The sequence below is a fragment of the Lissotriton vulgaris genome, chromosome 7, assembly GCF_964263255.1.
Source record: "Lissotriton vulgaris chromosome 7, aLisVul1.2, whole genome shotgun sequence".
NCBI classification, from domain to species: Eukaryota; Metazoa; Chordata; class Amphibia; order Caudata; family Salamandridae; genus Lissotriton; species Lissotriton vulgaris.
The window spans coordinates 1,311,807,189-1,311,820,928 of NC_141695.1; the positions used below are offsets into that span (position 1 = coordinate 1,311,807,189).

The 13,740-nt window shown below is 43.2% G+C and overlaps 1 protein-coding gene across 5 annotated transcripts in view; it reads right to left on the reverse strand.

Annotated features, from left to right (window-relative positions):
- LOC147703574 (membrane-spanning 4-domains subfamily A member 4D-like) overlaps window positions 1–13,273 on the reverse strand; it is a 640,133-nt gene extending 626,860 nt beyond the window's left edge. For 2 of the 5 annotated variants that reach the window (XM_086931916.1, XM_086931920.1), the window contains exon 1: window positions 13,070–13,202. The gene's annotated coding sequence lies outside the window, so the exon portion shown is untranslated. Of the gene's footprint in view, window positions 1–12,608; window positions 12,759–13,069 lie in introns of those variants that run through there. The other 3 variants (XM_086931915.1, XM_086931917.1, XM_086931918.1) reach the window with 3 other exon arrangements.
- Window positions 13,274–13,740: the final 467 nt, after the last annotated feature.

The window sequence follows — 13,740 nt, forward strand, 5'->3', positions numbered from 1 at the left end:
AATACATAATACAGCACCACAAAAGGCAATCTTGCTCTTCAATGTATATGCCCCTCCTGGCAAAAAACAAGATACCACATTTGCCGATATTATAGAGACCATTATGCAGATAGTAGAAGATCAACTCCATTTGTCATACATAATTGCGGGCGATCTTAATGGCAAAATCTCTAACTCTGAAATCAGTAAGTGGGTAAAATTATACAATGAAGAATCACTAGAAATTACAACTCCACATTTCCCTAAAGGTATACAAACTGATAAAAGAGGTAAACTGCTACTATCAGTATTGCCTAATCTAAATGGGGTAATCTTGAATGGCAACATGGAAGGAGACATTCCGGCATCTTACACTAGACGGGGTAATGGAACCTTTTCTATCATAGACTACATCATTTGCGGTATGGATTTGCTGGAAACAGTTACGTATTTGCACTCTAAGTTTACTCTAGAGAGTGATCATGCACTGATGTATCTAACTACCGATTAGATGCCTAACCCCACACCTGCCAGTCATATCATCTTCCATAGAAGTACTATTATGATAAAAAGTGAACAGAGACGCATTTTCTGGAGCTCAAGAACTCTGGACAAAATCTCTGCACTGATTGAGCATGCTCAACTCCTAGCGAAAACATATTCGGATGATCCAATAGTAAATTTTGAATACATAATCAAGGAACTTAAAAACTTTTTACTAAACAAGCTACAACAGGACACAGGAGGAAATAACAAGAGGAAAAATAAAAATAAAAACAATACCCAAAACTCTATAACTAAGAAAAAGCTCAATAAACGTATACGTGCCCAATACGTGAACTTTTCTCCGTCTATCAAGAAAGAAATTAATAAACTAAAAAATCAACTGAGAAGAGAGAAACAAAGCAATAAAAAAGCAATGCAAGATCGTAATTGGGTCGACATCCAAATAGCTGCAAAAAAATACAACCAACGTAAATATTGGTCCCTAATCGCCAAAATAACAGGATCAAAAAAGAAACTCCAAACCATACCGGTCCTACCGAATGATTGGGAAATTTATTTGACTGATCTCTACAAAGCAAATCCGACTAAACCAGATGAAACAGCCTGGACAACATCAAGGAAAAAGATAATCCACCAATAATCAAAATCACAGCAATATCAGTAGAAATGAACATCCGAAAAGCAAGAAACACAGGTGCCTCTGGCCCTGATCAAATACCTATCAAGGTCTTGCAAGCAGACCCAAAGGAGTGGAGTCAGTTGCTATCATCCCTCTTTAACCATATCTTCAACACCGGACAAGTACCAAAATCTTGGCAGGGGAGTATCATCATCCCCATACATAAAAAGGGGAGCAAGATCATAGCAGGGAACTACAGTCAAATAGCACTTATGGATGCTGTAGGAAAAATCTTTGCCGCAGAGGTATTAGAACGATTGAAAGACAGGGCTTTCTCGTTGGGTCTAATACCTATGTTCCAAGCAGGTTTTAGACCTAAACATTCCGTTACAGACAACATTGCGATCATCCAGACCGTTCTAGACAAATATGTAACTCGAAAAACTCAGGTTGTATACGCAGCATTTATTGACTACTCTACCGCGTTCGACCGCGTTGATCGACCAACACTATGGAACAAACTCAGGAGACTCGGAATTCCAGAACAATTGCTGCAAACCATAGTAAATCTCCATACCAATACTTGGAGTCAAGTACAAATGGGGGGGGGGAAAGGCTTAACGAAAACAATTAAAACAGCTAACGGGCTAAAACAAGGGTGCCTCCTAGCCCCGATACTATTTTCCTTATATCTAAGCGACTTGCCGTATCAGTTACAACAGGGCTCAAGTTTACCTCCTAAAATCGCCAAACAAAGCATATATGCACTGCTTTATGCTGATGATATAGTGATGCTAGACCTCACTCCCTTCGGATTACAAAAACTACTGGATATCTTGTACAAATACTCAAAAGAAATTTTTTTAATCCCCAATATAAAGAAAACAAAAGTTGTAGCCTTTTCGGGGAGGAAACAAAGTGCTAAATACAGCTGGAGGCTCGGAGGAGAAAAGATAGAAGAAGTTGACGAATATCCCTACCTTGGCAGGATTCTCTCAAAGAACTTAACAAATACAAAACAGATAGAAAATTTAAAAAGGAAATCCGAATTACATGCCGAGGCTCTCTCAAGACTCTATAGTGCTACTGGGAACAGGCATTTTTCCTCACTATTAAAAATATATAGAGTAAAGATCCCCCCTGTTCTATCCTACGCAACGGAGTATATTCCTATAAAGCAGTGGGTCTACATGGATCGCAAAGAAGGAAAAATCCTAAAAAGAATCATGAAGGTCTCAGATTCTGTACCTGTTCAAGCACTGAGATTAGAATTGTCTATCACAAGTTCTTACGCTACAGCCGTGGCTAACGTAATTAGGGTGACCTACAATCTGCTTCATGCAAAAGAGGGTACATTAAGATCCCTACTGAAAAATGAGACTTTTGATTTAGAAGCCACAAAGGAAACTTTTCTTGAGAATATGACTGTCGTATTCCAAATGGCAAAAATTAGTCCGGACATTTTGCTCACCTGGTCAACAGCGCAAATAAAAATTTTCTTAAAATGTTTTACCCCAAAATTGAGCTATGAACTAGACTTCGAACATTGTAACAAATTATCTACCTATAAACCCTTCGTAGAATTACTGGAATATCAATACATCCAGCCATATATCGGGTTTTCTTTGACGCATGGTGCAAGGAGGGCGATTACAATGTTACGATTAGGCATCCTACCTGTATTAACCTACTCAGCAAGATGGCTACCAGGAGGATCGCCAATATGTACATTTTGTGAAAGGGGTGACCAAAACATTGAGCACTTATTATTTGTATGTCCTAGCTTTAACGTAACCATAGCACGTGCAAGATACCTTGATCCTATTTACCGCACCTGCAGAATTACAACGGTGAGAGAACTATTAGTATTGTGTAAACAGCCACCGAATTAATTTGTATGCTATCATTTTTATAAATTTTTAAAATCTTTTTTACCTTTATATTGATTAATGATGAAATCCTTTTTATCGATTGTGTAAAATGTAATATTTGTGGTCCTCTGTCGAGTACCAATACAAATAAACTTTTTGACTTTGACTTAAAAGACGATGCTCCGCTCCTTGAATTTGTGCAGTCTCTAGCGAACCACCCGTGTTGTGCTTCGTAAACCTCTGTTCCTGGTTGCAGCCAATAAATTTGGTCTTTGACGTCATCAAGAAGTGTCCCGTGTCTCTGTTTGCCGAGGCAGGGGAATCCGAAGACATGGGGCGTTATCCCTGGCGCCGCTGGGTTCTAAAGGCCGGTTCTTCAGTGGGTGTGGGTAAGTTGATTGCCCACGTGGCGTGTGTTTGCCCTGCCTTACTCAACGATCAATGGATGCTGCTACGGGGTGAATTGAAAAAACGTGGTGTTCGCTCTTGTTGCTAAGCTACCTTAGAAGCCATAAACCCAGAGAACCCAATGCTCAATATCCGGTTCACCAAGTTCGTCGCAAGAGCGGCAAAAAGGTTATCACAGTGGGAGTGCCATAACCAAAATTCCATCTTACTGCACTATGTCACTTCACACTCAAAAATGCAGTCAGTCGCCACCTCCTATCTGAACCAACTCATCAGCGACCCGTGTGGCTTACTGGCTGCTCGCTTCACTTCATGGCCCGAGTTCTGCCGAGACATCAGAGTCCCTTTCCTTCTCTATGCAGGGACCATCCTCCTTTTAGATAGAGCGTTAAAGTGAGTGGAACGGACAGTTGGACTTATGCCTTGTCCTAGGGGTAGGCACCCAGGGACATAGCAGGAAGAGGCCCAGGGAGGTGGCAGTTCCCAGGGACATCTATAGCCATCTATGGCTCCAGAAGTTACCCCAGGGAGGTGGTGATCCCTGTTAGGGGAGGTCTGAGAGCCCACCCTTAACAGTGCATAGGCCCCAGGGTGGTGGTGGTCCCTGGGGCATTTATAAGCCCCGGGATGTGGGCCTGTGTGCCACCTCCCTGGGCCTGCTCCTGCTATGTCCCTGGGTGCCTACCCCTAGGACATAGCTGTTGTGACTTGGCGGGAGCTTTACCGCTCCTGCCAAGTCCAAGCAAATACTCTACTTCCAGCAAGCAAGAGCTCAGAAATCCTCTCCATTGCTGGAAGCTGAGCAGAATAGTTGTCAGACACAAGGAGCAGCATGTTCAGCAGCTCCTTATGTCTGAAAGCAATGCCGGCTCCCGCAGGAGTCGGGGAGCCAGCAGGGGCTTCAGAGGGATTCAGGCTTTCACAGCAGTCCCAGTAGAGACTGGGTGCACTGAAGGCACTCAGCAGATGTGGCTGGGCACCATGGGATGGGGTACATGGGGCCAAACTTGGCCTGTAGAGGAGGCCGTCCAGCCCCCCAAACAAAAATTATAAAATTGAGGAAGCTGGGCCCCCAGATTACTCGTTTAAAAAAACACTGAAATTCACTTAAAAAATTCTTTACAGGGATGCTATAGTTAGGAAATAGAATTTTTTAAACCTTAAAAATTCACTTGTCCCATGTGAATACTTCTTTGCAGTGTCTCTGGATAACTGATTGCTGCAAATATTGCACAGCACTTATTTTTCTGTTACCTTCTTTTTCCAGAAGCTTTAGTAAAGTGCAAGGTGGTATGTCTTCCTCCTCCTCAACAGGTTGTGGATGCTTATCTTGGACGGACGATGTAGCTTCAGTCATTGTGTAAAAGCAGAGCACCACTGGTTCTCAATCCTACTTCTAGAGAATTCACTGGAGAAGTAACTTTTGAGTATATAGTTTTTCCATGTGCAAGGGTGGGCTCTTAATATATTCAATCAGAAGACAAGGTCCGGGAGTGCTGGCGAGTGAATTCGCAAATCTGGGCAGTAAATTCACAGATTTGTGAAAGTTGCAAAATGGGTTCCTTTTTTTGGAAAAAAGATATAAGGTGGTTTATATAAACTTGTAAATATGTTCACAATGATATTATTAATGACAATGTAGGTGTGTACACATTCGCATTAATCTATACCATTTTCGGTGAATCCACAGATTCACAGATTTGAAAAAATGAAATTTGTTTAATTACATTAAAAAAAACATAATACACTTTACATTCACTACATATGTGATTTTTATGTTTTTAAGCATATATTTATTGAGAAATAATGTCTGCAGTACAAAAAAACTAAATCAAAATCAACTGTAAAAAAATTATATTAAAAATAAAGTCTACAAATTAACAACAACTAAGCATTAGAGGGACTTAAAACTTTAGAAATGAAATTTGAAACACCTTTGAAATTCACTGAAAGAAAATCGAAGGGTACAGGGATGTTATAGTTCGACTTTGATTTCACTCGTATGAAACCATAGACATTCAGCAATTATAGTTAACTAGAACTTACGCCCCTGCAATGCACTTCTTATGACCTCACATATGAGATCACTCATGACATAGTCAGTGACATCATAGATGGCATCATTGATATTTTCAAAAGATATTGTGTTGTATTTTGACAGCACAAAGTACTCGCACTCCCCCATATGTATTCACCAAGAAAGGTTTAATCGGCTTTGCTTTACAACCCGTCTGGGCATTCATCACAGCCAAACAGTTATTAAAATGAGTGCCCAATCACCCTTAAAAACTGTAAAACACCATCATAAGAATAGCAAACATACTATGTCATACAGCACCATCACAGTATAAATAACCAAGTTTGATCTCATAATACCGATAATCTCATTATTATGTACTATTGCCTTACATATATTATAGAAATGGCAGAGATTTCATAGTGTCAGCAATACAACAGTCATGTGTATTTAAAGATTCCGTGTATCATTCCAAAAGGGGAAGCGACTTGTGTCTAAAAAGCTGTACAATTTACTAAATATATCAAGCAACAGTGAAATAATGTATTTCAGATGTGATACTAACATGAATCAGCCGTTCAACTCAATATAATCAATAATTAATGGAAATCAGATATGGCTAATTGAATGCAAGTAGCAGCAAAAATAAAGCATAAAAAGTCATTGTCATGCATGCCAAGTGGCATATACATAGTGCCATATCCTCATCAAGATCAAGACCGTATTGAAACCCAAAATCGGTGTAATATCCCCAACATAGAATACACCTTGGTCGTTACACTATGTTGCAAGCAATGTCAATATTTAAATGGTGTCACAAAGCACACACAAGGAAATGATTTACGGAGCACTGAAACTTTTCAGACACTCCTCCCTAGTCACAGATCTGGGTTGAATCCATCATCGTTCTTTAGCTCACTTTGCCCCCCAATTCAGACCCAGCTAGATGCAAATCAGACTTGACCCTGTGCCTCATTAGAACAGTCCAGCCGGAACTGCCAGGATAGGTCCTCCCTGAAGTGGAAACAAACATCTTAGGCCCAGTTTCGAGGTTTCACCCTTCAACAGCCAGGATAGCTGGACTCCAGTGGCATGTGAAGCCAGGATCCACGTCTGGGTATACCCGTCCCACTCGGGGTGACAGATGCATGTTTACGGTCAAGGGAGGACCTGGCTTGGCAGTTCGGTCTGGACTGTTTCCATGAGACAGAGGCTCAAGAATGATTTGCAAACGGCTGGGTCTAAACTGGGATGGCATGGTGAGCAAAATAGCAATGGATTTAACCCAGGTCTATTGACTGGGGCGAATGTTTTGATTTGTTCTGCATTACATTCATCAATTGTATGTCTTTTGCTTTCTCGCCCTAAGTGGGCCAGGTATGCCCAGACGTGGGTCCGGGGCTCACTGTGCCACTGGATTCAAGTGAATGACACACAATCGATGGACGTAATGCAGAACACATCAAATTATTCACCCCCAGTCAAGAGATTTGGGTTAAATCCATCATTTTTCTGCTCACCATGCCACCCCAATTTAGACCTGGCCATATGAAAATCAGTCTTGACCCTGTGCCTCATGGGAACAGTCCAGCCTGAACTGCCAAGACAGGTCCGCCCTGGACCGGAAACAAGCATCCTAGGACTGGTTTCGGGGTTTCACCCCTCATCAGTCAGGATAACTTGATTCCAGTGGCACAATGAGCCCAGGACCCACGTCTGGGCATACCTGGTGCACTTCAAGTGAGCCTGGCTGATGAGGGGTGATGCCCTGAAACTGGCCCAAGGGTGCTTGTTTCTGGTCAAGGAAGGACCTTGCTTGTCAGTTCGACCTGGACTGTTTTCGTAAGGCACAGGTTTACGACTGATTTCCATATGGCTGGGTCTAAACTGGGGTGGCATGGAGAGCAAAAGAACAATGGAATTAACCCAGATCTATTGAATGGGGGTGAAAATTTGATTTGCTCTGCATTACATCCATCATCTGTGTGTCTTTTGCTTTCTCGCCCTAAGTGCGCCGGGTATGCCCTGACGTGGATCCCCTGCTCACTTTGCCACTGGACTCAAGCTAGCCTGGCTGATGAGGGGTGTTACCTCTAAACAGGTCCCAGAATGCTCGTTTTCAAACCTGGGAAGACCTGGCTTGGCATTTTGGGCTGGACTGTTCCCATGAGGCACAGGGTCATGACTGATTTGCATAAAGTTGGGTCTGAACTGGGATGGAGAAGGGAGCTAAAGAACGATGATAGATTCAATCCAGATCTGTGACTGGAGGTGAGTATCTGAAAAGTTTCAGTGCTCTGTCCATCATCTCCGTGTGTTTGCCCTGCCCTTAATGGGCAGAGTGGCCCTTTACAAAATTATACCTGACCAAGTTCTTATATGTTTTACAAAATGATGCATACAATACTGCTGACAACTTTTTTAGGCTGTTTGATGGGTTAAAAAGACTGTTGCTATGGAACTGGGGCTAGATGGATTGCACTATCTACGTTGACTAGGAAACCTGAGGATAGGGGGGTGGTGTTGCTTAATATTTGTCTTTACAATTGGGCATCCTAGCTTTTGGTTGCTAATGACTGGCCCTTTACCACGTTTTGAGAACCCTTGCTCCTGGCAGTCAGGACGGCAATGAACCTGGTGGTATATGTAAGACTGCTGTATAGCAGGAACCATTTGAATGTCATACTGAGCCCAGCTAGTGGTGGCACGGGTGTGGAGGATGATGGCAAGAGACAGATATGCTAGAGCGACCAGGTTACTGTGGAGGCAAAAGGCAAGCACATATTAAATGGTCTTTGCAAGAGAGTTGAATCTTAAAATACGCCTCACTCAATGGTGGTTAAAACTGATAGGAAATTCTGATATCAATGTATTCACTTATGTAATGCATCAGATCATCACACATTTGATGGGATGCTGCAAAAGAAGACTTTAACAAAGTCTGATCTGCAGCTTCTCTTTTTGAGGATCTATTTTAAGATGTTTCCTTGTTCCACAATCCAAGCTTAAAAGTAACTTTTTTAGTTACTCACTGACTACATAGATGTTTCTAGCCCCTCAGACCAATGAAATGTTCTGTTCTCTTTGAGGAATGTGCTTTTATCCAGATCCTCACATGTCATGACCAGTTTTAGACCCAGTTCAGGAGGCTACAGTGCAGACTGGATACTGGACCGCAACATAGTGATTGATATCGCTATCATACGTGTCCTTCGGTTAGTCCTCCTGGTTTCTCAGGAAGGACATCTGCAGAGTCCGAGTTCAGAATACAACAATCAAACAGACACAATAATTTCAGTGTCTGGCCCAATGCTTGTCTTTCGGAAAAATAAAGTAATTTTCAATTCCACAGCTGCGCTCACAAATATACAATTCAATCCAGTGAACTGGATTGTTTTCACCCTTCTGAGTGACCCTAGCTAGATCTGTTCACCAGCGACTGTAGTGGAAGCATGAGTAAGGGTCAGGTGAAGATAATGAGTCAGTTCAATTGATTTCTCTGACTCCTACCCCTGGTGATGTGGTGAGTAGGAATTTAGTCTTTCATCCCATTGTACACGGCAAGTGCACTGCAAACAATCAGTTCAGTCCTACTGCAGGTGGAGATCCACATTGATCACCTACAGTTCAAAAGCAGCAGCTGAGGATGTCGATTGTGACCCATGTTTGCTCTGAATGAGGCCTCTGGTGATGATCTGGTGTCAATCGACATGCCATGGATCCACTGTGCAGGCACTTTTCAGAGCAGCTGTGGTCCCAACTCAGGTGGGTGAGTGCATTGAGATAGTTCAGGATCTATTGGGCTGACAGTAAGTTAGATACAGTCTAACATTGGCCGACAGCACTGCAAAGTCAGACCCAACCTAGGCCAGCAGCGATGCAGATGCAGCCTGACATGAACCAACAGTGAGATAGATGCACCCTACCTCAGGCCAATACACAAGACAGGGTCGATGCAGCCTGCTGTAGGCTAATGAGTGGACATATGTAGACATCTTTGAATGACAAAATGTTCAAAATCCTTCAAAGTTCTGTGAAGTGCTGAAGCATTTCCCCCACTTTCCAGTCCTGAGACTGTTGACTGACTGATTCCTAAATTCTCAAAAGGGCTTTCATGAAGTAACAGTGGGATTTCCCAGTCTAATATTAGAAAATCTACACTGGAGCCTGTGCTTGTTCGAGAAAAGAAAGTAGCTGTTCTGTCATTGCTCTGTGTTGAAGGACCTGGAACATTTCCTGGGTTTTTGCTTGCCTTGAAATTGAGAAAATGCATATTCAGTTCTTGAAAGCTTCATGTGCCAGGCCTTTAAAGTTCACCACGAAAAGATTTTGCCCCCTACAGGGCCATTTCATTAGATAGTTCATGTACAGCATTCATATTAATTTGTCTAAACAGACCTGCCTGTAAGCTGTCACTCCTGCTACTATCCCCTTAGTTGCAGCATAAAATTACCCCAATCTACAGCAATACCTACGAAAAGCCTTATTTGAGGTTTCATCAGCGTCAGAAGCTCCAAACCACCCATGGCCCGCCTGCATCTCGGAGCCAGAACCCAAAGTCTGAACTCTTTCTAAAGGGATTTAGTATGTCTCTGTCTACTAATTGAGTTTTAACAGTAGCGGCCACTCGTAGTAGAAAGTGGTGAGGCGGAGGGTAAGTAAACACAAAAAGAAAAAAACAAGTATAAATAAAAAAAAAGAAAACGTACCCGCTCAGAGGGCCGACGCACTGCTCCCAATCTTCAAGTCCTTGCTAGGAGAATGTTGCACACTGCGCAGGCTCCCAGCTCCCAAACCCAGCACTGCTCACATGCTGGGAATGGCATTCCCAGCATGTGAGCAGCACAGGGATTGATCTCAGCGCCTCGGTTCGGCACTCAGACAGAGTGGGAGCCCGTGTTGTTTTCTCCACCCAACTGTACAACACAGCTCAGTGGAGAAAGGCTAAGTGCGCATGGCGTTTTGGTCGGCCCCAGAGGGCCAGCCAGACCATCATGAGCACTTGGCAGTGCCTACCACTCCCTCGTCCTCCATGGTGCTGCAGCATCAGGATGGGAGGCCACGCCCCTCCCTCGCAGCCTGCAGGGCTAAAAATTAAATGATCATTTTAAAAAACTCTTATTTTATTTTTGCCTTTTGCCTCTGCTGCCTTTCAGCGGGGAGGGGTGCGATGGTCCTCCACCATGAAAGTGGAGCCGCCCCTGAGTTTTATTTATTTATTTTATTTATTTTGAAAGTTTTATATAGCGCGAACAAGATCTTTGCAGATATCAGAGTTTTCTTGTCAGTATACCATTTCTTCAATTAAGTTTCATTGTTTTTAGCAGCTGAGGCCTTCATTTAGAGCTTTGCGGGTTCACTTCCTTATCACAAATGTGACCCATTACTACTACAAGTAAATTGTAAATTAAAGCTGATGGCACTTGTAATATGGAAGACAGAACATCCGGCACATCAAACTCTAAATAAGGCCTCGAGTCTATAAATTTGCCCACTTCCACAGATACAATCTCCATCAGGTCTGGCCATATAATGTTGATGCAGAGAGTCTGCAGTGAATTCATCCAGCCTTCCATTGGGTCTCGCTGTTCACAAAGCATCAGGTTCGCGCTAGACTGGGTCGTGATCACCTCATGGGTAAGAGCGTTCCAAAGTCTGCAATGTTCTGAGTGAATTCTTCAGCACGTGAAGACGCAAACCCTCTCTCCAGTGATGCCTTAATAACTCACATGGGAATAACCCTGCCTGGGACATAATTCCAGTGCTGAATCTTATGGTCGCCCCTGCGCTGACCACATTGCTATCAGTGAGTCAGCTGTTATGTGCTGCAGTCAGGGCCTGTGTGTTACAGCCTCGCGAGTCTCCTCAAGCTCAGGAAGACCTCTATTCTTGGCTCCCAACTACCCATCTGAAACTGGGTGTTGACTGGACGGATACAATAAATTAGTAATAAAACTAAGGTGGCTGCGGAAAAAGTGGACCCCCACAGCCCCCGGCTTTGGCTTCCTCTCACCACTGACCACGTCCCGGATTTATGATAGAGTATGGACATTAAAACTATTATGCTATTAAACTATCACAACCTAAATATGAACGAACAAAATATCATGAGATACGCGTATATAGGTAAGAATAACTTTACTAGTCTTAACTCAACAGCTACGTATCTTCAATAAATATATATCCACATGGTGCCTATATGTGAAGGCAAGTATAGTAAACCCATGCTCATCTTTTCAGTACACCAATATAAAGATATTTGGAAAGATCAATGCATTCCCTTAGTCAAAGATCACGGTCCCTTTGGTTTCTAGTGGCATACACTGGAAAAATATGACTTATCAAACAGAAGCAGGAACATCAATCAATCAGATTGTATTGATCTAGATCTCGTCAGAGATCCACAATATCAAAAATACCATATATACCTAAAATATTGTTAGTCATAGTTTAAATAGTTCTAAAACTGCGGTTAAATAGTTTTTTTTTTGTAAATAAATACTTTATAGCATACAAATTTAACTCGGGGAACTCTTATTAACTCAAACAGATCTATGGTTCTAGACATATTATACTTAGTACAGATAGGTTTTATAAAACGCCAGCGTGCTTCGACCAGAAGTTTGTTGGGACAAACAAACAAGAACATTGTAAACATATTTTAGGAAAATAACCTAAACACTAGAAAACGTCCCATAAAAATATGGAGAGTTGCTAAGATTGTTTTCTCTTTAAAGGGGGGGGGGATTGATACCAGGCAAAACGCCAAGTGAATCACCAACAGAGAACAGCAAATGTAACTAACCTTAGAGCATTCAAATGGCTATAGAGAATGGGGAAAGAACGTTGGGAGCAGGTTTGCCTCTTCATCCCCCCCCCCCCCGCCCCCCCCCCCCCCCCCTGCTTCAAACTCCGTCTACACTTTCGGCTGGTGTTTACTAAATTTCCCAGCAGTCATGCCTGCCAAATTTACTACCAGGACAAAAGCATAAAAACCCACTGTGCGCAAGACTGGATATATTAACACGCGCACGAACACACACAATAGAACTCGCAGATTACCAACGGGCATAGAGATGGGGAACAAATTTGAGCCCCGCTGACTTCCTGCAGCAGGACGGAGGGAGTATGATGAGGATTTCGACCACGTGACAGACCTAATTACAGAACATGCATAATATGACGTTTTATAAAACAACTTAATTACTTGACGGTGCGTGTTGAGCTCGCGGCTCACCTCGGCTCTCCTGTCCTCCCGTAGACGAGCACCCTAGGCAAAGGTTTCTGTACTTTTAGTTGTGGTAAGTAAAGAGTTACAGGCCTCTTTCTAAGCCCGCTGTTTACCCGCTGCCCTTTCACACTCCTCGCTTCTTAACCCGTTCTTGTCTGGAGCCCAGGCTCGCCCTCACCGTTTAACTTTCCCGGAGTGTGACTGAACCACAGCTGTAAGAGGAGGGAGTCAGAGCGAAGGCAGATGTGCACCACAAGCCACAGCAGAGAAGCCGAGATACATTTTATCTACTTGTTTTATCTAGAGACGTGAGTTTTTGGATACATGCTAACCAATCGCTTTCTGCTGCAACATATCAGTTCCTAGCTGGTCTTTACTTTACCCATATCCTCTACGCATACTGACGGACTCTTTCCCCTGACAGCAGACAGCCTTACCTCCGCCGGTTAGTATGAAGCCTCTGGTGGTTGCCTCAGTTGTCTGTTGTCAGCGGTCGCAGTTGAGATGCAGCTGAGAGACGGGAGTTGAGGGCTTCCGGGTCCGCAGCATCTGCCCACCCTTCTTCGTAGGAGCCAGGGAAACGTAATATTGGGTCGAGTCCCAGATCTTCGGACCAGCTGCGAGCGTAACGGGCTGAAGGGCGGTGAGGGGGGCGTGGGAGGAGCTCTGGGTCAGCCGCCTCAGGCGGCGCCAGCACTCAGCTGACAACGAGAGGGGCCGCTTCCATTATTTTGAACATAGAACACTTAGAAATAAATTATAACGGGTTTACTTGAAAAATGGAGAGAAAACTCGCCCATTGTTATCCACGTAGCCCCCAGTGAGAAGGTACAGTAGTACCTGGACTCAGGACCCCGAGAGGCCGACTCCAATTCACGTTTTATTCTACTACACACTGAGTCTAGGAGAGAACATTTATAGTATGCGCACAACGCGACATTCTCTCCTCGCCATTTCCTATCTTCCAGCCCCATTATGCCCAAGAACTCTCAGAAACAGAGCATATTGTCCAGTGCGCAGCCTTTTTTATTCACATCAAAGCAGGTAATTCATCTCAGATCAATAGGAGAAACCATCCTGTTAGGATATATAAAATTATTCACAGCAT